Source organism: Ranitomeya variabilis, chromosome 5, assembly GCF_051348905.1.
Source record: "Ranitomeya variabilis isolate aRanVar5 chromosome 5, aRanVar5.hap1, whole genome shotgun sequence".
Classification (NCBI taxonomy): domain Eukaryota; kingdom Metazoa; phylum Chordata; class Amphibia; order Anura; family Dendrobatidae; genus Ranitomeya; species Ranitomeya variabilis.
In genome coordinates, this window is record NC_135236.1 from 233,263,607 (window position 1) to 233,286,526 (window position 22,920).

The 22,920-nt window shown below is 45.5% G+C and overlaps 1 protein-coding gene across 3 annotated transcripts in view; it reads left to right on the plus strand.

Annotated features, from left to right (window-relative positions):
• ENTREP2 (endosomal transmembrane epsin interactor 2) overlaps positions 1-22,920 on the plus strand; it is a 1,414,087-nt gene that overhangs the window by 1,189,488 nt on the left and 201,679 nt on the right. The gene's annotated exons all lie outside the window — the stretch shown is intronic.

Below are 22,920 nucleotides of genomic sequence, written 5' to 3' on the forward strand. Positions count from 1 at the left end.
CGTGTACCCCTGGAACCTATTTAAAAGTTCATAGAGCCTAGTTATATATTTTATTTACTATTAATAAGGCCATGATGGACTACGCTGTACCACGCAACAAGCTAACCAGTCGACACTTCTTTTGCGAGAAAAGCCATCCCAACCCTCCACCAGCATGTAAAAGACCGCATTGTCCATGCACTCTGGCAATCTGTGAGTACAAAGGTGCACCTGACAACAGACGCATGGACCTGTAGGCATGGCCACGGAAGATTACGTGTCCATTAAGGCGCAATGGGTTAATGTGGTGGATGCATGGTCCACAGGGGACAGCCTACTAAGTCTGTCTGCAGTCTCTAATTCAAATTGTCCTCCGCTGTCTAAATCGGAGCTTCCACCTTCTGGCTTTCGGCCTATAGTATCAGAAATTAAACTGCATTTGGCCTTCAACTTTGGTTACGGCCTACAAACGGTGTCTGCCCCTGCCTGGTGTTTGTCCTCAACTGAATAAAGATGAGCTTCAACCTTCTGGCTCTCATTAAGTGCTGTGTTTTTAAAAATTGGTGGTTAGGGCCTACTAACGGTGTCTGCCCCTCCCTGGTGTTTGCCCTCAACTGAATAAAGCTGAGCTTCCACCTTCTGGCTTTCGGCCTACAGTATCAGATATTAAACTGCATTTGGCCTTCAACTTTGGTTACGGCCTACTAACGGTGTCTGCCCCTGCCTGGTGTTTGTCCTCAACTGAATAAAGCTGAGCTTCAACCTTCTGGCTCTCATTAAGTGCTGTGTTTTTAAAAATTGGTGGTTAGGGCCTACTAACGGTGTCTGCCCCTCCCTGGTGTTTGCCCTCAACTGAATAAAGCTGAGCTTCCACCTTCTGGCTTTCGGCCTATAGTATCAGATATTAAACTGCATTTGGCCTTCAACTTTGGTTACGGCCTACTAACGGTGTCTGCCCCTGCCTGGTGTTTGTCCTCAACTGAATAAAGCTGAGCTTCAACCTTCTGGCTCTCATTAAGTGCTGTGTTTTTAAAAATTGGTGGTTAGGGCCTACTAACGGTGTCTGCCCCTCCCTGGTGTTTGCCCTCAACTGAATAAAGCTGAGCTTCAGTCTTAGGCTTTTGGACTAAAGTATCAGATATTAAACTGCATTTGGCCTATTAGTGTGTTTGGGCCCTTAAAACAGTGTCTGCTGCTCCTGGGTTTGCTACTCCACTGAACAAAGCAATGCCGCCTGTTTAGTCCTGTTACCAATTTTGAACTGCATTTAGCCTACTTTATTCTTTGGCCCTATATCTGTTTCCTCCTCATCCTGCCCATTGCCCAGCCACTGCTAGATGAGTCTGCTGGTACATTGACCTAGACCACTACATTCCCCTTGCACTCTACACAGCCAGAATCTGACCCTGCTGAAAGTAAGGTTCCCCTTCCCGCATGTTATACCACCTTACACAGGGACAAAGAAGAAGGTGCAGATGAAAGTGCAGGTTCCTTCATCAGGTGGGGGGCATACTCGTTGGCGACGTCACTGGCACAGGGCCCCTCAGAGTACGCAAAAGTGTCGCTGCTGGTGGGAGGCGCCCCCGCCGTGCAAACACACCGCTGTACTTTGAGGGGCCCTGTGCCAGTGCCAATGCGAACAAGTGTGCCCCCCTGCTTGCTCAGGATCACAGCACTTGCAACGTTGAAATACTTACCTCTCCCTGCTCCACCGCCGTGACGTAGTCCACGATTCCTGGGCCCACTAAAACCTTGAACCAGCCCTACCCCCCACAACTTTTGCCAAATGACCCCCAAGTTCCATTGAACAACTATTATTATAAAGTTAATTAAGATTGACAAGCTTCAGAAACAAGAATGGATGTTTTTGGCATTAAAATGGGCACTGTAGGTGTTTTCCTGGCCTCCACTCACTGCCGACTATGCTTCCCCATTGACTTGCATTGGGTTTCGTGTTTCGGTCGATCCCCGACTTTTAGCGATAATCGGCCGACTGCACTCGACTCGATTCTGGACAAAGTCGGGTTTCACAAAACCCGACTCGATCTTAAAAAATGAAAGTCGCTCAACCCTACTGTCCACCAAATGGTTCTCAAGGTCCTTGCATATATGAAGAGACGTCCCAGGCTTAGTAGTGGCCGGAAGTCCTGGACAGATGTGAAGATGCCCGGGGTTTCAGCATGCGATAACAAGAAGAGGCACCAAGGATCATACGGTAGAAAGCAAAGAGCGGAGGTGGCTAAAGAGATGAGCAATCAGATGAATTTTTTTTTCTTTTTACCTTTTCCCAGATCTCTCCAGTTGCTCAAAATGGCAGGTGCGAATTACAAAAAATCTGCATTTTGAAGAATATGGATTTTTGAAAAATTCTAGTAGAATTCCATTCAACTCAAATAAATTTGTCCAACTCTAGTGCATCTTCTCTTTAAAGGGAACCTGTCAGCAGGATTGTGCATAGTAACCTGAACACAATGTCAGGTTGGCGCCGTTATACTGAATAAAATGATACATTGGTTGATGAAATCCGTCTTGTGGTTGTTTGTTAATCTTTGTTTTCAGCTTTGTGTTAATGAGATTCTCATACCCTAAGGCAGGGTTCATGTATATGGTGCTCTGATTATATATTCATAATGCAGACTGCTGACAGGTCACTGATCCCTCAGTGACCTGCCCCCTAGTTTGCATAATGAATATACTAATGTGTGTATTTGAAAAATAAGCATGTCACTTAATCAAAATGGTGGCGCATGCGGTGCCTGCTCATTGCAGCAATCAGACAGGCATGAGGTATCGAGGTCTGGGACAGCATTTACAATTTTTCAATTGAGCGTCACAGTAAGATGAGGTGGGTGAGGGATCGGTGAAGGCCTTTTTCGCTGAGAGCCCTGATACCAAAGGCAATACTTCTACCTTCTTTCATGCTGAGCCACACTCAGGTTGCATAAATATTAGTTTTGTAGACTACCATTGTCAGAAACATTTATGGACAGTAACACGGGTAGTTGAGTCCAAGGAAGTGGACACCTGACGGTCTCGGAGGCATACTGCTACAGGCAACACGCATGAAAGAGATCCAACCAGGAGTCTACACATTTTCAAAAATTAGTGCCAGACATTACCAAAGAGGCATCAATTTCACCACAGTAGAAATAGTATAATAGGGACCAGCAGGTCTTCCCCTACACCCAATACAGCAGATGGATATCCAACCAGGAGTGTTCACAATTCCAAAAATTACTGGCAGATTCCACAAAAGTGGCATAAATTTCACTACGGTACAAATTATATAATAGGGACCAACAGGTCTTCCACTACACCCAATCCAGCAGATAGACACACAACCAGTAGTGTTCACATTTAAAAAAATGTGGGCATTACACTACAGAAGTGGCATCAATTTCACCACAGTAGAAATAGTACAAAGTGACCGACATGTCTTCCACTACACCCAATCCAGTAGATGGACACCCAACCAGTAGTGTTCACAATTTAAAAAATGAGGGCCTTACACCACAGAAGAGGCATCAATTTCATGAGAGTAGAAATAGTATAATAGGGACCCAAAGGTCTTCCACTATTTCCAATCCAACAGATGATGACCCAATCAGGAGAGTTCACATTTCCAAAAATTATTGGCAGACACCACAAAAGGCATACTGCTACAGGCAACACGCATGAAGGAGACCCAACCAGGAGTCTACACATTTTCAAAAAATAGTGCCAGACATTACCAAAGTGGCATCAATTTCACTACAGAAGAAATAGTATAATAGGGACCAATAGGTCTTCCACTTCACCCAATTCAGCAGATGAACACCCACCCATTTGTGTTCACATTTAAACAAATGTAGGCCTTACACCACAGAAGTGGCATCAATTTCATGAGAGTAGGAATAGTATAATAGGGACCCACAGGTCTTCCACTACACCCAATTCAACAGATGGACACCCAACCAGGAGTGTTCACATTTAAAAAAATGAGGGCCTGACACCACTGAAGTGGAATAACTGTCATAAGACTAGGAATAGTATAATTAGGTCCGAGACATCTCCACTTCAGCTAACCCAGCAGATGTAGACCTGGACCCGTCGAAGCACACTTTGTGTGAAACGGCCATCGTCCACCTTCTCTCCCCGCACCCTCCTGTATGCCTGATATATTACATGGACATGTAACAACTTTTTCATGTCGCAAAAAGGGTGAGTACCGCATCTCTTTCTACTATTGGTTTATCAGATTACATGTTTTTTATGCTGAGCACCTCAAACCCTGGAATTTCATGCAGGCTGTTAAATTGGATTCACGTGTATCCGAGTCCGGGTGGTGTACTCCTCTGGTGCCGTTCATTCTAAAACTTTTTCTCTTTTTGGTCTCTTAAGGTTGTGTGTAAAGTGTATTTCGATACTGCAGCATTCACGGGTCCCTTTCTAGGGTGGGTATCATCTGGCAAAATTTGGTTTTAAAATGTGGATCTAACAGAGTGGCAACCCAGTAGTCAGCATTATTCCTAATCATAACTATATGGGAAACATGTTGCAGATATGTCGGGCTCTACAGTGAGGTCCAAGCCCATGCTGTGTTGGTGGATGGGTATCAATGAGGCTCGTTTCCTTGGTCCCCTTCTGCCAACCATGAACAACAGAGAGGGGGGATTATTCTCTTCATCTGACAGTTGCTCGCCCATCACCTCTTCCTCCTCCATTTGTTCCTTGGTTCTTGCACCTTCGATAACAGTTTGTTTGTTATCACCAGCCCCCGAGATCACAGTTATACACCCTCTCTCGGCACTTGCCCTGTGTGATGACAGTCTTGAACTTAGAGACAATATTATCCCTTCTGCATCCTCCTCCGCTTCCTCCTTTTCTTCTGTGACCACCATCTCTTTCCGCAGGCTATTCAAAGTCTGCTGCTGCATGTAGATGAACGGAATAGTGATGCTGATGATGGCATCATCAGCGCTAACCATCTTAGTAGCCATTTTGAAACTGTGCAAAAGGGTGCAGAGATCCTTAACCCTCCGTCAGGGGCAACTGATCTGACAGGCGCAGCTCACTTAGTTTCATTTCTCTATTTTCAGTGGTTTGTCTGGAAAACACCCTCCTCCCATTACCTTCCTAACTTTAAAGGCTGTGTGAAACCTGAGAAGCCTCTTGTGCTGCAGGAGATCAGATATCAGTGTTTTGGCCTCTCCGGCTCATTGCCCCTGAATGCGTCACGCCTTTGACGGTCAGAATTTGCTGTTTTTATTCATCCCAATTGTTTTTTTAGCTTGTTTATGAATAGCTAGTGCTAAATTTGTGGATTTGTCATAGGTTTTGTTAGAAATAAGAGTGTGCTTCTCAGGCACATTGCGCCCTAACACATATTCTCTCTCTTGCTTCAGCTTTTCTTCTGAAATGGCGAGGAGAATATTTGACTTGTCCAATGCCTTTCATGTTGAGCAAGTGCAAAATATACTGCTAGATGATGAGACAGACCCCTTACAGCTAGGGTTGAGCGAAACGGGTCGTTCATTTTCATAAGTCGCCAACTTTTGGCAAAGTCAGCGTCTCATGAAACCCGACCCGATCCCTGTGTGGGGTCGGCCATGCGGTACGCGATCTTGGCGCCAAAGTCGCGTTTCGTATGACGCGATTAGCGCCATTTTTTCAGCCAATGAATGAGCGTGGGCAGAGTGATGACATAGGTGTTAGGGGAGTGAACGCCTATCGTCATGTTAACGCTTGTGCGCAGTAGCGATTTGGAATGTGCAATACGAAATTTTCTGTTCTGGGACGGAGGGGGAGAGAGAGAGAGGAAAAAAAAAAAAGAATATCTTCACTGGGTTTCGTGTTTCGGCCGAAACCCGACTTTTCACTGTGGTCGGCCGATTTCACTCGACTCGACTTTTAAGACAGTCGGGTTTCACAAAACCCGACTCGACCCTAAAGAACTAAAGGTCGCTCAACCCTACTTACAGCTAGAAGATTTAGGGGAAGAAAGTGACATTGATTCAGAAGATGATGTGGAAGAATGTCCAGATGTGTCTGATACAGATCAAGATGGAGTGAGTGAGGAGGATGCTCAAGACATAGAAACATATTACTTTTCTGGTTATTAAACATTAAACAAGGCACCTGAGTGAGCTTGCCTCACTGTAGGGCCACCACCAGGTTCCCACCATTATTGCACATGGCCTTCTCTGGATGCAGGTTCAGCGGAGACAGCCATTGATCAAACTCTGCATAGAAAGCTGTCCACAGCTCTTCAGCTGTATGACTGCTATCTCCAAGGCATATCAATTTTAATACTGCCTGATTGCGGTGAGCCCTGGCTGTGCAGTACGAAGGTGGTGGGGATTTGCTCTGCACTGTTGGAACGCATGTCTTGTTAAGGCAGAAGTTGAGGGTGCAGGTGTAGGCCTTAGAGGAGATTGAGGAGGTAGAAGCAGTGGAGGAAGTGTTAAATCTATAGGTTTGTCCTGCAAGCTTTGGGGATTCCAAGACTTGTGGAATAGCTCTGGCCCCCACAGCTCCCATAGTCACGCTGTGCCCAGTAAGCGAGATGTAACACCCTTGGCCATGCTTACTCGTCCAAGTGTCTATGGTGAAATGCACCCTGGCAGACAGAAGTTTAGTTAAGGAACAAGTGATGTTGTCTACGACATGCTGAGAGAGGATGGAGTATGGTAAACTGGACAAACTGCTGGACTGTGAGAGAGGTGCAGGCAGAGATGTTACAGTGGATTGAGAAACTTGTGGTGTGCTCATTCTCTGAGATCGGTCAAAAACAACAGGCATGTCCACTTCCATTTCAGCTGACAGTGGGCTCTGTTGTGAAGTTGGATTTTGGGCTCCCCCGGTGGCCACTGGTGGAATTGAACTGGTGTTCATCATCCCCTCTGTTCACCTGTTTCCATCAGGATGTGGGAGTCGCTATTTAGCCTTGCTCCTCTGTCACTTCCATGCCGGTCAACATTGTAATCAGAAGCCTTTCTGTGCATGTTCCTGCTGCTGGACGACTTCCAGCTGAGTTGGACTTTGGTCCTCGTTTGTTTTTGCATTTTGTTCCAGTTCACAGCTGTGGTTTCGTTTCTGTGTCTGGAGGGCTCTTGTGATCTGAAGTTGCCACTCTGATGTTGTGAGTTGGTACTAGAGTCTTAGAGTAGTTTCGGGATGGTGTTTTGGTAGGGTTTTCGGCTGACCATGAAAGTGCCCTTTCTGTCTTCCTGCTGTCTAGTAAGCGGACCTCAATTTTGCTAAACCTAATTTCATACTACGTTTGTCATTTTCATCTAAGGTCACCGCCAATTTATGTGGGGGCCTCTGTCTGCCTTTCGGGGAAATTTCTCTGGAGGTGAGCCAGGACTATATTTTCCTCTGCCAGGATTAGTTAGTCCTCCGGCCGGCGCTGGGCGTCTGGGGATAAAACGCAGGCAACGCTACCCGGCTACTGTTAGTTGTGCGGCAGGTTTAGTTCATGGTCAGTTTGGTTTCCATCCTTCCAAGAGCTAGTTCTTATGTTTGCTGGGCTATGTTCTCTTGCCATTGAGAACCATAACAGTTTGACCGGCCCCAAAAAAGGGTTAAATTAATTGACAGAGAAAGGAGAGATAGGAGAAGTCTGCTGAAGATTTTTTTTTTTTTTTTCCCTTCAGTTCTGAGTGTGCTTGTAATTGAATCTCTTGCAAGTCTGCCTATATTGCAGCCTTTCTCTCTCTCTCTCCTTCTAATCCTGGAATGGCTTTGTGTTCACCTGTTTAAAATGGATATTCAGAGTTTAGCTGCAGGTTTGAATAATCTCACCACGAAAGTTCAAAATTTACAAGATTTTGTTGTTCATGTTCCTATATCTGAACCTAGAATTCCTTTGCCTGAATTTTTCTCGGGGAATAGATCTTGCTTTCAAAATTTCAAAAATAATTGCAAGTTGTTTTTGTCCCTAAAATCTCGCTCTGCTGGAGATCCTGCTCAGCAGGTCAGGATTGTGATTTCCTTGCTCCGGGGCGACCCTCAGGATTGGGCTTTTGCATTGGCTCCAGGGGATCCTGCGTTGCTCAATGTGGATGCGTTTTTTCTGGCCTTGGGGTTGCTTTATGAGGAACCTCAGTTAGAGCTTCAGGCGGAAAAGGCCTTGATGTCCCTATCTCAGGGGCAAGACGAAGCTGAAATATACTGCCAGAAATTCCGTAAATGGGCTGTGCTTACTCAGTGGAATGAGTGCGCCCTGGCGGCGAATTTCAGAGAGGGTCTCTCTGATGCCATTAAGGATGTTATGGTGGGCTTCCCTGTGCCTGCGGGTCTGAATGAGTCCATGACAATGGCTATCCAGATCGATAGGCGTCTGCGGGAGCGCAAACCTGTGCACCATTTGGCGGTGTCTACTGAGAAGACGCCAGAGAATATGCAATGTGATAGAATTCTGTCCAGAGGTGAACGGCAGAATTTTAGACGAAAAAATGGGTTGTGCTTCTATTGCGGTGATTCAACTCATGTTATATCAGCATGCTCTAAGCGTACTAAGAAGCTTGATAAGTCTGTTTCAATTGGCACTTTACAGTCTAAGTTTATTCTATCTGTGACCCTGATTTGTTCTTTATCATCTATTACCGCGGATGCCTATGTCGACTCTGGCGCCGCTTTGAGTCTTATGGATTGGTCCTTTGCCAAACGCTGTGGGTATGATTTGGAGCCTCCTGAAACTCCTATACCCCTGAAGGGGATTGACTCCACCCCATTGGCTAGCAATAAACCACAATACTGGACACAAGTAACTATGCGGATTAATCCGGATCACCAGGAGATTATTCGCTTTCTTGTGCTGTATAACCTACATGATGTGTTGGTGCTTGGATTGCCATGGCTGCAATCTCATAACCCAGTCCTTGACTGGAAAGCTATGTCTGTGTTAAGCTGGGGATGTAAGGGGACGCATGGGGACGTACCTGTGGTTTCCATTTCATCATCTATTCCCTCTGAGATTCCTGAATTCTTGACTGAATATCGTGACGTTTTTGAAGAACCTAAGCTTGGTTCATTACCTCCGCACCGGGAGTGTGATTGTGCCATAGATTTGATTCCGGGTAGTAAATACCCTAAGGGTCGTTTATTTAATCTGTCTGTGCCTGAACATGCTGCTATGCGAGAATATATAAAGGAGTCCTTGGAAAAGGGACATATTCGTCCTTCGTCATCTCCCTTAGGAGCCGGTTTTTTCTTTGTGGCTAAGAAAGATGGCTCTTTGAGACCGTGTATTGATTATCGGCTTTTGAATAAAATCACGGTTAAATATCAATATCCGTTGCCACTGCTGACTGATTTGTTTGCTCGCATAAAGGGGGCCAAGTGGTTCTCTAAGATAGATCTCCGTGGGGCGTATAATTTGGTGCGAATTAAGCAGGGAGATGAGTGGAAAACCGCATTTAATACGCCCGAGGGCCACTTTGAGTATTTGGTGATGCCTTTTGGTCTTTCAAATGCCCCTTCAGTCTTTCAGTCCTTTATGCATGACATTTTCCGTGATTATTTGGATAAATTTATGATTGTGTATCTGGATGATATTTTGATTTTTTCGGATGACTGGGACTCTCATGTCCAGCAGGTCAGGAGGGTTTTTCAGGTTTTGCGGTCTAATTCCTTGTGTGTGAAGGGTTCTAAGTGCGTTTTTGGGGTTCAAAAGATTTCCTTTTTGGGATATATTTTTTCCCCCTCTTCCATCGAGATGGATCCTGTCAAGGTTCAGGCTATTTGCGATTGGACGCAACCTGTCATGATCTCAATGGCAAGAGAACATAGCATAAGCATATATAGGAACTAGCTCTTGGAAGATGGGAACTGAGCTGACCATGAACTAAACCTAACGCACAACTAGCAGTGGCCGGGTAGCATGCCTACGTTGATTCTAGATGCCCAGCACCAGCCGGAGGATTAAATAAAACTAGCAGAGGAAAATATTAGTCCTAGCTCACCTCTAGAGAAATACCCCGAAAGGAGACAGAGGCCCCCCACATGTATTGGCGGTGAGTTGAGATGAAATAACAAACGTAGTATGAAAATAGGTTTAGCAAATTTGAGGTCCACTTACTACATAGCAGAAGACAGAAAGGACACTTTCATGGTCAGCTGAAAACCCTATCAAAAACACCATCCAGAAATTACTTTAAAACTCTGGCATTAACTCATAACTCCAGAGTGGCAATTCCTGTTCACAAGAGCTTTCCAGACACAGTAACGAAACTACAGCTGTGAACTGGAACAAAAATGCAAAAACAAACATGGACAAGAGTCCAACTTATCTAGTAGTTGTCTAGGAGCAGGAACAAGCACAGAGAGGCTTCTGATAACATTGTTGACCGGCAAGCAACTAACAGAGCAGCAAGGTTATATAGCGACTCCCACATCTTGATGGGAACAGGTGAACAGAGAAGATGAAGACACCAGTTCAATTCCACCAGTAGCCACCGGGGGAGCCCAGAATCCAAATTCACAACAGTACCCCCCCCTCAAGGAGGGGGCACCGAACCCTCACCAGAACCACCACGGCGATCAGGATGGGCCCTATGAAAGGCACGAACCAGATCGGAGGCATGAACATCAGATGCATTCACCCAAGAATTATCCTCCTGGCCGTATCCCTTCCACTTGACCAGATACTGGAGTCTCCGTCTGGAAACACGAGAGTCTAAGATTTTCTCCACAACGTACTCCAACTCACCCTCAACCAACACCGGAGCAGGAGGCTCAACGGAAGGCACAACCGGTACCTCATACCTGCGCAATAATGACCGATGAAAAACGTTATGAATAGAAAAGGATGCAGGGAGGTCCAAACGGAAGGAAACAGGGTTAAGAATCTCCAATATCTTATACGGGCCGATAAACCGAGGCTTAAACTTAGGAGAAGAGACCCTCATAGGGACAAAACGAGAAGACAACCACACCAAATCCCCAACAGAAAGCCGAGGACCAACACGACGGTGGCGGTTGGCAAAAAGCTGAGTCTTCTCCTGGGACAACCTCAAATTGTCCACCACCTGCCCCCAGATCTGATGCAATCTCTCCACCACAGCATCCACTCCAGGACAATCCGAAGATTCCACCTGACCAGAGGAAAATCGAGGATGAAACCCCGAATTACAGAAAAACGGGGACACCAAAGTGGCAGAGCTGGCCCGATTATTGAGAGCGAACTCCGCCAATGGCAAAAAAGCAACCCAATCATCCTGGTCAGCAGACACAAAACACCTCAGATATGTCTCCAGGGTCTGATTAATCCGCTCGGTCTGGCCATTCGTCTGAGGATGGAAAGCGGACGAAAAAGATAAATCTATGCCCATCCTAGCACAGAATGCCCGCCAAAATCTAGACACGAATTGGGTCCCTCTGTCAGAAACGATATTCTCAGGAATACCATGCAAACGAACAACATTTTGAAAAAACAGAGGAACCAACTCGGAAGAAGAAGGTAACTTGGGCAGAGGAACCAAATGGACCATCTTAGAAAAACGGTCACACACCACCCAGATGACAGACATCTTCTGAGAAACAGGCAGATCTGAAATAAAATCCATCGAGATGTGCGTCCAAGGCCTCTTAGGAATAGGCAAGGGCAACAATAATCCACTAGCCCGAGAACAACAAGGCTTGGCCCGAGCACAAACGTCACAAGACTGCACAAAGCCTCGCACATCTCGTGACAGGGAAGGCCACCAGAAGGACCTTGCCACCAAATCCCTGGTACCAAAAATGCCAGGATGACCTGCCAACGCAGAAGAATGAACCTCAGAGATGACTCTACTGGTCCAATCATCAGGAACAAACAGTTTATCAGGTGGGCAACGATCAGGTCTATCCGCCTGAAACTCCTGCAAGGCCCGCCGCAGGTCTGGAGAAACGGCTGACAATACCACTCCATCCTTAAGGATACCTGTGGGCTCAGAGTTACCAGGCGAGTCAGGCTCAAAACTCCTAGAAAGGGCATCCGCCTTAACATTCTTAGAACCCGGTAGGTATGACACCACAAAATTAAACCGAGAGAAAAATAATGACCAGCGCGCCTGTCTAGGACTCAGGCGCCTGGCGGTCTCAAGATAAATCAAATTTTTGTGGTCAGTCAATACCACCACCTGATGTCTGGCCCCCTCAAGCCAATGGCGCCACTCCTCAAAAGCCCACTTCATGGCCAAAAGCTCCCGATTCCCAACATCATAATTCCGCTCAGCGGGCGAAAATTTACGGGAAAAGAAGGCACAAGGCCTCATCACGGAGCAGTCAGAACTTTTCTGCGACAACACTGCCCCAGCTCCGATCTCAGAAGCGTCGACCTCAACCTGAAAAGGTAGAGCAACATCAGGCTGACGCAACACAGGGGCAGAGGAAAAACGGCGCTTAAGCTCCCGAAAGGCCTCCACAGCATCAGGGGACCAATCAGCGACATCAGCACCCTTCTTAGTCAAATCGGTCAATGGTTTAGCAATATCCGAAAAACCAGCAATAAATCGACGATAAAAGTTAGCAAAGCCCAAAAATTTCTGAAGACTCTTAAGAGAAGAGGGCTGCGTCCAATCACAAATAGCTTGAACCTTGACAGGATCCATTTCAATGGAAGAGGGGGAAAAAATATATCCCAAAAAGGAAATCCTCTGTACCCCAAAAACACACTTAGAACCCTTCACACACAAAGAATTAGACCGCAAAACCTGAAAAACCCTCCTGACTTGCTGGACATGAGAGTCCCAGTCATCCGAAAAAATCAGAATATCATCCAGATACACAATCATAAATTTATCCAAATAATCGCGAAAAATATCATGCATTAAGGACTGGAAAACTGACGGAGCATTAGAAAGACCAAAAGGCATCACTAAATACTCAAAGTGGCCCTCGGGCGTATTAAATGCGGTTTTCCACTCATCCCCCTGCCTGATTCGCACCAAATTATACGCCCCACGAAGGTCAATCTTAGAGAACCACTTGGCCCCCTTTATGCGAGCAAACAAATCAGTCAGCAACGGCAATGGGTATTGATATTTAACAGTGATTTTATTCAAAAGCCGATAATCAATACATGGTCTCAAAGAGCCGTCTTTTTTTGACACAAAGAAAAAACCGGCTCCTAAGGGAGATGACGATGGACGAATATGTCCCTTTTCCAAGGACTCCTTTATATATTCTCGCATAGCAGCATGTTCAGGCACAGACAGATTAAATAAACGACCCTTTGGGTATTTACTACCCGGGATTAAATCTATGGCACAATCGCACTCTCGGTGCGGAGGTAACGAACCAAGCTTGGATTCTTCAAAGACGTCACGATAGTCAGACAGGAACTCAGGAATTTCAGAGGGAATAGATGATGAAATGGAAACCACAGGTACATCCCCAGCTCAACACAGACATAGCTCTCCAGTCGAGGACTGGGTTGTGAGATTGCAGCCAAGGCAATCCCAGTACCAAATCATCATGTAGATTATACAGCACCAGAAAGCGAATAATCTCCTGGTGATCCGGATTAATACGCATAGTTACTTGTGTCCAGTATTGTGGTTTATTATTAGCCAATGGGGTGGAGTCAATCCCCTTCAGAGGAATAGGAGTCTCCAAAGGCTCTAAATCATACCCACAGCGTTTGGCAAAGGACCAATCCATAAGACTCAAAGCGGCGCCAGAGTCGACATAGGCGTCCGTGGTAATAGATGACAAAGAGCAAATCAGGGTCACAGATAGAATAAATTTAGACGGTAAGGTGCAAATGGAAACAGATTTACCAAGCTTTTTAGTGCGCTTAGAGCATGCTGATATAACATGAGTAGAATCACCACAATAGAAACACAACCCATTTTTCCGTCTAAAATTCTGCCGCTCGCTTCGGGACAGAATTCTATCACACTGCATACTCTCTGGCGACTTCTCAGTGGACACCGCCAGTTGGTGCACTGATTTGCGCTCCCGCAAACGCCTATCGATCTGAATAGCCATTGTCATGGACTCATTCAGACCCGCAGGCACAGGGAACCCCACCATAACATCCTTAATGGCATCAGAGAGACCCTCTCTGAAAGTCGCCGCCAGGGCGCACTCATTCCACTGAGTAAGCACAGACCATTTACGGAATCTTTGGCAGTAAATTTCCGCTTCATCTTGCCCCTGAGATAGGGACATCAAAGTTTTTTCTGCCTGAAGCTCCAAATGAGGTTCGTCATAAAGCAACCCCAAGGCCAGAAAAAACGCATCCACATTGAGCAACGCAGGATCCCCTGGTGTCAATGAAAAAGCCCAGTCTTGAGGGTCGCCCCGGAGCAAGGAAATCACAATCCTGACCTGCTGTGCAGGGTCTCCGGCAGAGCGAGATTTCAGGGACAAAAATAATTTGCAATTATTTCGAAAATTCTGAAACCCGGATCTATTCCCCGAGAAAAATTCCGGCAAAGGAATTCTCGGCTCAGATACAGGTGCATGACAAACAAAATCTTGCAAATTTTGTACCTTCGTGGCGAGATTATTCAAACCTGCAGTTACACTCTGAAGATCCATTACAAACAGGTGGACACAGAGCCATTCAAGGGTTAAGAGGAGGTAAGAAGCAGCTAGACAGCAATTAAGGGCTAGGCAGCAAAACTCTGAGGGGAAAAAAAAAAAAAAAATTTCCCTTCAACACTTCTTTTTCTCCTGCTTCAGCCCAAACAATTAACACTTTGATGGCCGGTCAAACTGTCATGATCTCAATGGCAAGAGAACATAGCATAAGCATATATAGGAACTAGCTCTTGGAAGATGGGAACTGAGCTGACCATGAACTAAACCTAACGCACAACTAGCAGTGGCCGGGTAGCATGCCTACGTTGATTCTAGATGCCCAGCACCAGCCGGAGGATTAAATAAAACTAGCAGAGGAAAATATTAGTCCTAGCTCACCTCTAGAGAAATACCCCGAAAGGAGACAGAGGCCCCCCACATGTATTGGCGGTGAGTTGAGATGAAATAACAAACGTAGTATGAAAATAGGTTTAGCAAATTTGAGGTCCACTTACTACATAGCAGAAGACAGAAAGGACACTTTCATGGTCAGCTGAAAACCCTATCAAAAACACCATCCAGAAATTACTTTAAAACTCTGGCATTAACTCATAACTCCAGAGTGGCAATTCCTGTTCACAAGAGCTTTCCAGACACAGTAACGAAACTACAGCTGTGAACTGGAACAAAAATGCAAAAACAAACATGGACAAGAGTCCAACTTATCTAGTAGTTGTCTAGGAGCAGGAACAAGCACAGAGAGGCTTCTGATAACATTGTTGACCGGCAAGCAACTAACAGAGCAGCAAGGTTATATAGCGACTCCCACATCTTGATGGGAACAGGTGAACAGAGAAGATGAAGACACCAGTTCAATTCCACCAGTAGCCACCGGGGGAGCCCAGAATCCAAATTCACAACAGCAACCCTCTTCTCTTAAGAGTCTTCAGAAATTTTTGGGCTTTGCTAACTTTTATCGTCGATTTATTGCTGGTTTTTCTGATGTTGTTAAACCATTGACTGATTTGACTAAGAAGGGTGCTGATGTTGCTGATTGGTCCCCTGCTGCTGTGGAGGCCTTTCGGGAGCTTAAGCGCCGCTTTTCTTCCGCCCCTGTGTTGCGTCAGCCTGATGTTGCTCTTCCTTTTCAGGTTGAGGTCGACGCTTCTGAAATCGGAGCTGGGGCGGTTTTGTCGCATAGAAGTTCCGATTGCTCCGTGATGAGACCTTGTGCTTTTTTCTCGCGTAAATTTTCGCCCGCCGAGCGGAATTATGATGTTGGGAATCGGGAGCTTTTGGCCATGAAGTGGGCTTTTGAGGAGTGGCGTCATTGGCTTGAGGGGGCTAGACATCAGGTGGTGGTATTGACTGACCACAAAAATCTAATTTATCTTGAGTCCGCCAGACGCCTGAATCCTAGACAGGCGCGCTGGTCGTTGTTTTTCTCTCGGTTTAATTTTGTGGTGTCCTACCTGCCGGGTTCTAAGAATGTTAAGGCGGATGCCCTTTCTAGGAGTTTTGAGCCTGACTCCCCTGGTAATTCTGAACCTACAGGTATCCTTAAGGATGGAGTGATATTGTCTGCCGTTTCTCCAGACCTGCGGCGGGCCTTGCAGGAGTTTCAGGCGGATAGACCTGATCGTTGCCCACCTGGTAGACTGTTTGTTCCTGATGATTGGACCAGTAAAGTCATTTCTGAGGTTCATTCTTCTGCGTTGGCAGGTCATCCTGGAATCTTTGGTACCAGGGATTTGGTGGCAAGGTCCTTCTGGTGGCCTTCCCTGTCTCGAGATGTGCGAGGCTTCGTGCAGTCTTGTGACGTTTGTGCTCGGGCCAAGCCTTGTTGTTCTCGGGCTAGTGGATTGTTGTTGCCCTTGCCTATCCCAAAGAGGCCCTGGACGCACATCTCCATGGATTTTATTTCGGATCTTCCTGTTTCTCAGAAGATGTCTGTCATCTGGGTGGTGTGTGACCGTTTCTCTAAGATGGTCCATTTGGTTCCCCTGCCTAAGTTGCCTTCTTCTTCCGAGTTGGTTCCTCTGTTTTTTCAAAATGTGGTCCGTTTGCATGGTATTCCGGAGAATATCGTTTCTGACAGAGGAACCCAATTCGTGTCTAGATTTTGGCGAGCATTCTGTGCTAGGATGGGCATAGATTTGTCTTTCTCGTCTGCTTTCCATCCTCAGACTAATGGCCAGACCGAGCGGACGAATCAGACCTTGGAGACATATTTGAGGTGTTTTGTGTCTGCAGATCAGGATGATTGGGTTGCTTTTTTGCCTTTAGCGGAGTTTGCCCTCAATAATCGGGCCAGCTCTGCCACCTTGGTGTCTCCTTTTTTCTGTAATTCGGGGTTTCATCCTCGATTTTCTTCTGGTCAGGTGGAATCTTCGGATTGTCCTGGAGTGGATGCTGTGGTGGAGAGGTTGCATCAGATTTGGGGGCAGGTAGTGGACAATTTGAAGTTGTCCCAGGAGAAGACTCAGCTTTTTGCCAACCGCCGGCGTCGGGTTGGTCCTCGGCTTTGTGTTGGGGACTTGGTGTGGTTGTCTTCTCGTTTTGTCCCTATGAGGGTTTCTTCTCCTAAGTTTAAGCCTCGGTTCATCGGCCCGTACAAGATATTGGAGATTCTTAACCCTGTGTCCTTCCGTTTGGACCTCCCTGCATCTTTTTCTATTCATAATGTTTTTCATCGGTCATTATTGCGCAGGTATGAGGTACCGGTTGTGCCTTCCGTTGAGCCTCCTGCTCCGGTGTTGGTTGAGGGCGAGTTGGAGTACGTTGTGGAAAAAATCTTGGACTCCCGTGTTTCCAGACGGAAACTCCAGTATCTGGTCAAATGGAAGGGATACGGTCAGGAGGATAATTCTTGGGTGACTGCCTCTGATGTTCATGCCTCCGATCTGGTCCGTGCCTTTCATAGGGCTCATCCTGATCGCCCTGGTGGTTCTGGTGAGGGTTCGGTGCCCCCTCCTTGAGGGGGGGGTACTGTTGTGAAGTTGGATTTTGGGCTCCCCCGGTGGCCACTGGTGGAATTGAACTGGTGTTCATCATCCCCTCTGTTCACCTGTTTCCATCAGGATGTGGGAGTCGCTATTTAGCCTTGCTCCTCTGTCACTTCCATGCCGGTCAACATTGTAATCAGAAGCCTTTCTGTGCATGTTCCTGCTGCTGGACGACTTCCAGCTGAGTTGGACTTTGGTCCTCGTTTGTTTTTGCATTTTGTTCCAGTTCACAGCTGTGGTTTCGTTTCTGTGTCTGGAGGGCTCTTGTGATCTGAAGTTGCCACTCTGATGTTGTGAGTTGGTACTAGAGTCTTAGAGTAGTTTCGGGATGGTGTTTTGGTAGGGTTTTCGGCTGACCATGAAAGTGCCCTTTCTGTCTTCCTGCTGTCTAGTAAGCGGACCTCAATTTTGCTAAACCTAATTTCATACTACGTTTGTCATTTTCATCTAAGGTCACCGCCAATTTATGTGGGGGCCTCTGTCTGCCTTTCGGGGAAATTTCTCTGGAGGTGAGCCAGGACTATATTTTCCTCTGCCAGGATTAGTTAGTCCTCCGGCCGGCGCTGGGCGTCTGGGGATAAAACGCAGGCAACGCTACCCGGCTACTGTTAGTTGTGCGGCAGGTTTAGTTCATGGTCAGTTTTTTTTCCATCCTTCCAAGAGCTAGTTCTTATGTTTGCTGGGCTATGTTCTCTTGCCATTGAGAACCATAACAGGGCTCTCAGTCAGCGTGACTGATGCAGGTAAAGAACCTGAGGTTCTGCGGTCGAAGACCTGCATCTCAATAGTTGGCATGGTAACAGAGGAGGAGGAAGAAGCAGCAGATGCCATTGATGGGGCAGCTGATGGTTGTTGGGGTCTGCTGGTCCACATTTTTGCACAGTGGAAGTCCCGCAGTAAAGCGTGATGATTACTCATGTGAAGGTTCATACATGTAGTAGTCAAAGTATTACACTTTTTACCTCCACTTTTTTGCAGAGTTGGTAGAGTACGTGAGTTGGCTTATTCTTTGCAGTGTTAAAAAAAGAAAAAATGCCCAGGTTAGGCATCCCTTACCACCCCTGTGAGCTGCAGACCCGTGGACACTGCTGGTCACAGGCACAGTTGTGGCTGAGGATGCATTGATCATCGTGGCTGCCTCACTATGTGTATGCGACATATGGCGCAACGTAACCTCCTCGTCTTCCTCCTCAGATAACCTACTCAGCTGTGTGCTTCTATGTTCACGCCAAATGGGATCTAACACCTCATCATCATCCTGTGTGTTATCACATTTCTCGCCATTGGAGTCACCTTCCTCCTATTCTTACCCTGACAGCACAGTACAAGTCTATGTGATCCTCAGATATCTGAGTCTCATCAGGATCACCTCCTCCCAGGGGTTAACATCTGATGATGAGGGTAAGGATGCTGTTCAGACCCTACTTCGTCATGCCCCGAATCAAAGCTAAAAAAATTTTGGGCATCAGTGCAGATTTCCTCCTCTTGACTCTGCAAAGCTTTTGAGTACACTTCTGATGACCATGGCATAGAATGTGTGAACAGCTCTTCAAATTTGCCCATCTGTGGTTCCGTACAGTCAGTTGTACGGTTGAAGAGTTGGGATGCTGGGGAAGCAAAGGGAATTTGGGTGCCACCTCTGTGGACTGTACTGGGTGTGAAATTGAGGTGAAGGAAAAGGAGGAGAGGCCACTTGAAGCTGCACTCACCATCTACTCGAGTACATGCTCTTTCTAAGCATTATCGACAAAGCGTCCCGCTGTGCGTCTGCCCACATACACTTTGAACACCAAGTAGTGTTGAGCGATACCGTCCGATACTTGAAAGTATCGGTATCGGATAGTATCGGCCGATACCCGAAAAGTATCGGATATCGCCGATACCGATACCCGATACCAATACAAGTCAATGGGACACCAAGTATCGGAAGGTATCCTGATGGTTCCCAGGGTGTGAAGGAGAGGAAACTCTCCTTCAGGCCCTGGGATCCATATTAATGTGTAAAATAAAGAATTAAAATAAAAAATATTGATATACTCACCTCTCCGGAGGCCCCTGCACCTTACCGCTGTTAACCGGCAGCCTCCTTTGCTTAAAATGAGCGCGTTTAGGGCCTTTCATGACGTCACTGCTTCTGATTGGTCGTGTGCCGCTCATGTGACCGCCACGCGACCAATCAGAAGCCGCGACATCATTCTCAGGTCCTAAATTCCTAGAATGAGGAGTTTAGGGCCTGAGAATGACGTCGCGGCTTGTGATTGGTCGCGTGGCGGTCACATGAGCGGCACGTGACCAATCAGAAGCCGTGACGTCATGGAAGGTCCTAAACGCGCTCATTTTAAGCAAAGGAGGAAGCCGGTTAACAGCGGTAAGGTGCAGGGGCCTCCGGAGAGGTGAGTATATCAATATTTTTTATTTTAATTCTTTATTTTACACATTAATATGGATCCGATACCGATTCCCGTTACCACAAAAGTATCGGAACTCGGTATCGGAATTCCGATACCGCAAGTATCGGCCAATACCCGATACTTGCGGTATCGGAATGCTCAACACTAACACCAAGCCTAATTCCCCTTCCACCACAGCCTTGCTTTTTCCCAATCTGCAAGTTGAAATATGTGGTGTATCATGTTAGTAACAGAAAAAAGAATTGTTTGAGTGTGGATGAGGCCTGTATAACAAAGAAGTTATGCTACAAACAATTTGAAAGTCATGTCCCATAGTGTATGACACTACGAACAGAATAATTTTTTGTGGCCTATGGATCAGGTCTCTATAACACACTAGATGCTACAAACTATTTTAAAGTCAGGTCCCCTACTGTATGACACAAGAAAGAATTTTGTTGTGGCCTCTGGATCAGGCCTCTACAGCTTTATTTCAACCCAACAAAATGACAAAGTGTGATATGGCGGGTTGTCTAACTTTTTGCAAAAGAAAAATTATAATTTTTTTTAATGTACCTTAGTTCAGTAGACAGGTTCATATCACAGCCACAAAATGATAATGTGGGATACAGCAGGCTGTTTCACATTTAGCAATAGAGAAAAATTTATATTCTTTTAATGTGTGTTAGGTCTGTAGACAGTTTCATATCACTACAGCACTAAATGACAAGGTGGGATACAGCAGGCTGTTTCACATTTAGCTAGTGAAAAAATATTAATTAGAATGCCATACTTGCGCATGGAGCACAATAGAAGCAGTGCACAACACACTTGTAGGACATGTGCCCTGCTGGCTCTGTCTGTGGACCTCAGTAATGGCCAAAAAAAAAGTGCTGGAAGGTAAATTTAACAGCCACACTGAACACTAGCTAGCTACACTATCAGACTGATATACAACCGCCTAACTAACTAGCTAAAATCTAGCGCTTAACAGTGCTTGCATCAGGAACAGCCTCTCTGCGCTGTTACCGTGTCAAAATGGCATTAAAACAAGATGTCCGCTATTTATATGGAGAGGGTCATGTGATTTCAGCAGCCAATAACACAACCCGTTGTGTCAGGACATTGTGGGTATTTCCTGTGCCCTGATTGGCTAGCCGCAATGTGCATGCATAAAGTTAGGGGAAAAAACTGTTTACAATAACGCCGCACTTCGGAGCTCCGCAAACCCTCTCCCCTCATCAAACACATGCCAAACGCTTATGATACACCACCATTATCTTTGCTGAGGTACTGAAAATACTTTTGTGGCAACGCAAATATTTTCCCGTACTTTTACCGAATGTTACTGATTTTTCCCGATTTTATAAAATTTTGCTCGTGTTTCCGATCACGAAACCGAATGTGCCATATTCGTGTCAAATTTGTTTGGCGATCGTTTTCCAAACAAATTCACTCATCACTGTTGGCTACCCATTAAAGGACTTAATTACATAGTTACATAGTTACATAGTTATTAAGGTTGAAGGAAGACTGTAAGTCCATCTAGTTCAACCCATAGCCTAACCTAACATGCCCTAACATGTTGATCCAGAGGAAGGCAAAAAAAACCCATGTGGCAAAGAGTAACTCCACCATGGGGAAAAAAATTCCTTCCCGACTCCACATACGGCAATCAGACTAGTTCCCTGGATCAACGCCTTATCAGGGAATCTAGTGTATATACCCTGTAACATTATACTTTTCCAGAAAGGTATCCAGTCCCCTCTTAAATTTAATTAATGAATCACTCATTACAACATCATACGGCAGAGAGTTCCATAGTCTCACTGCTCTTACAGTAAAGAATCCGCGTCTGTTATTATGCTTAAACCTTCTTTCCTCCAGACGTAGAGGATGCCCCCTTGTCCCTGTCTCAGGTCTATGATTAAAAAGATCATCAGAAAGGTCTTTGTACTGTCCACTCATATATTTATACATTAAAATAAGATCACCCCTTAGTCTTCGTTTTTCCAAACTAAATAGCCCCAAGTGTAATAACCTATCTTGGTATTGCAGACCCCCCAGTCCTCTAATAACCTTGGTCGCTCTTCTCTGCACCAGCTCCAGTTCAGCTATGTCTTTCTTATACACCGGAGACCAGAACTGTGCACAGTATTTTAAGTGTGGTCGAACTAGTGACTTGTATAGAGGTAAAACTATGTTCTCCTCATGAGCATCTATGCCTCTTTTAATACATCCCATTATTTTATTTGCCTTTGTAGCAGCTGCCTGACACTGGCCACTGAATATGAGTTTGTCATCCACCCATATACCCAGGTCTTTTTCATTGACGGTTTTGCCCAGAGTTTTAGAATTAAGCACATAGTTATACATCTTATTACTTCTACCCAAGTGCATGACCTTACATTTATCCCCATTAAAGCTCATTTGCCATTTATCAGCCCAAGCTTCTAGTTTACATAAATCATCCTGTAATATAAAATTGTCCTCCCCTGTATTGATTACCCTGCAGAGTTTAGTGTCATCTGCAAATATTGAAATTCTACTCTGAATGCCCCCTACAAGGTCATTAATAAATATGCTAAAAAGTAAAATGATGAAAAGTATAGTGACATGACCTCTTCCTCACCTGACCTAAACCCTATTGAGAACTTATGGGCTATTCTTAAACAGAAGATGTACAGTCTCCATGGATGGAAGGCTTATGATTATCACTGAATAGAATCGTGGCTATATTGGTCACTGATATATTTTTTTAAATGTCAGATTTTTTTTGTGCATTTTTAGTTGCTGGGTTATGGTTATCACTATAATAGATGAAAATAAATAATTGAGATGGGAAAATGTATCTTTTTCATTTAGTTGCATAATAATTTTTCAAACTAATAGTTGCCCAATAATTCTACACACAGAGCTATTCTCCTAAGAAAGACAAAACCTCACTTTTACTTCTTAAATATTTAGGTTATTAGCCATTGGATTGACCGACTGCACTGTAGTTGTTCAATAATAAAATTAATAATCAAAAATACTATATTGCCTAATACTTG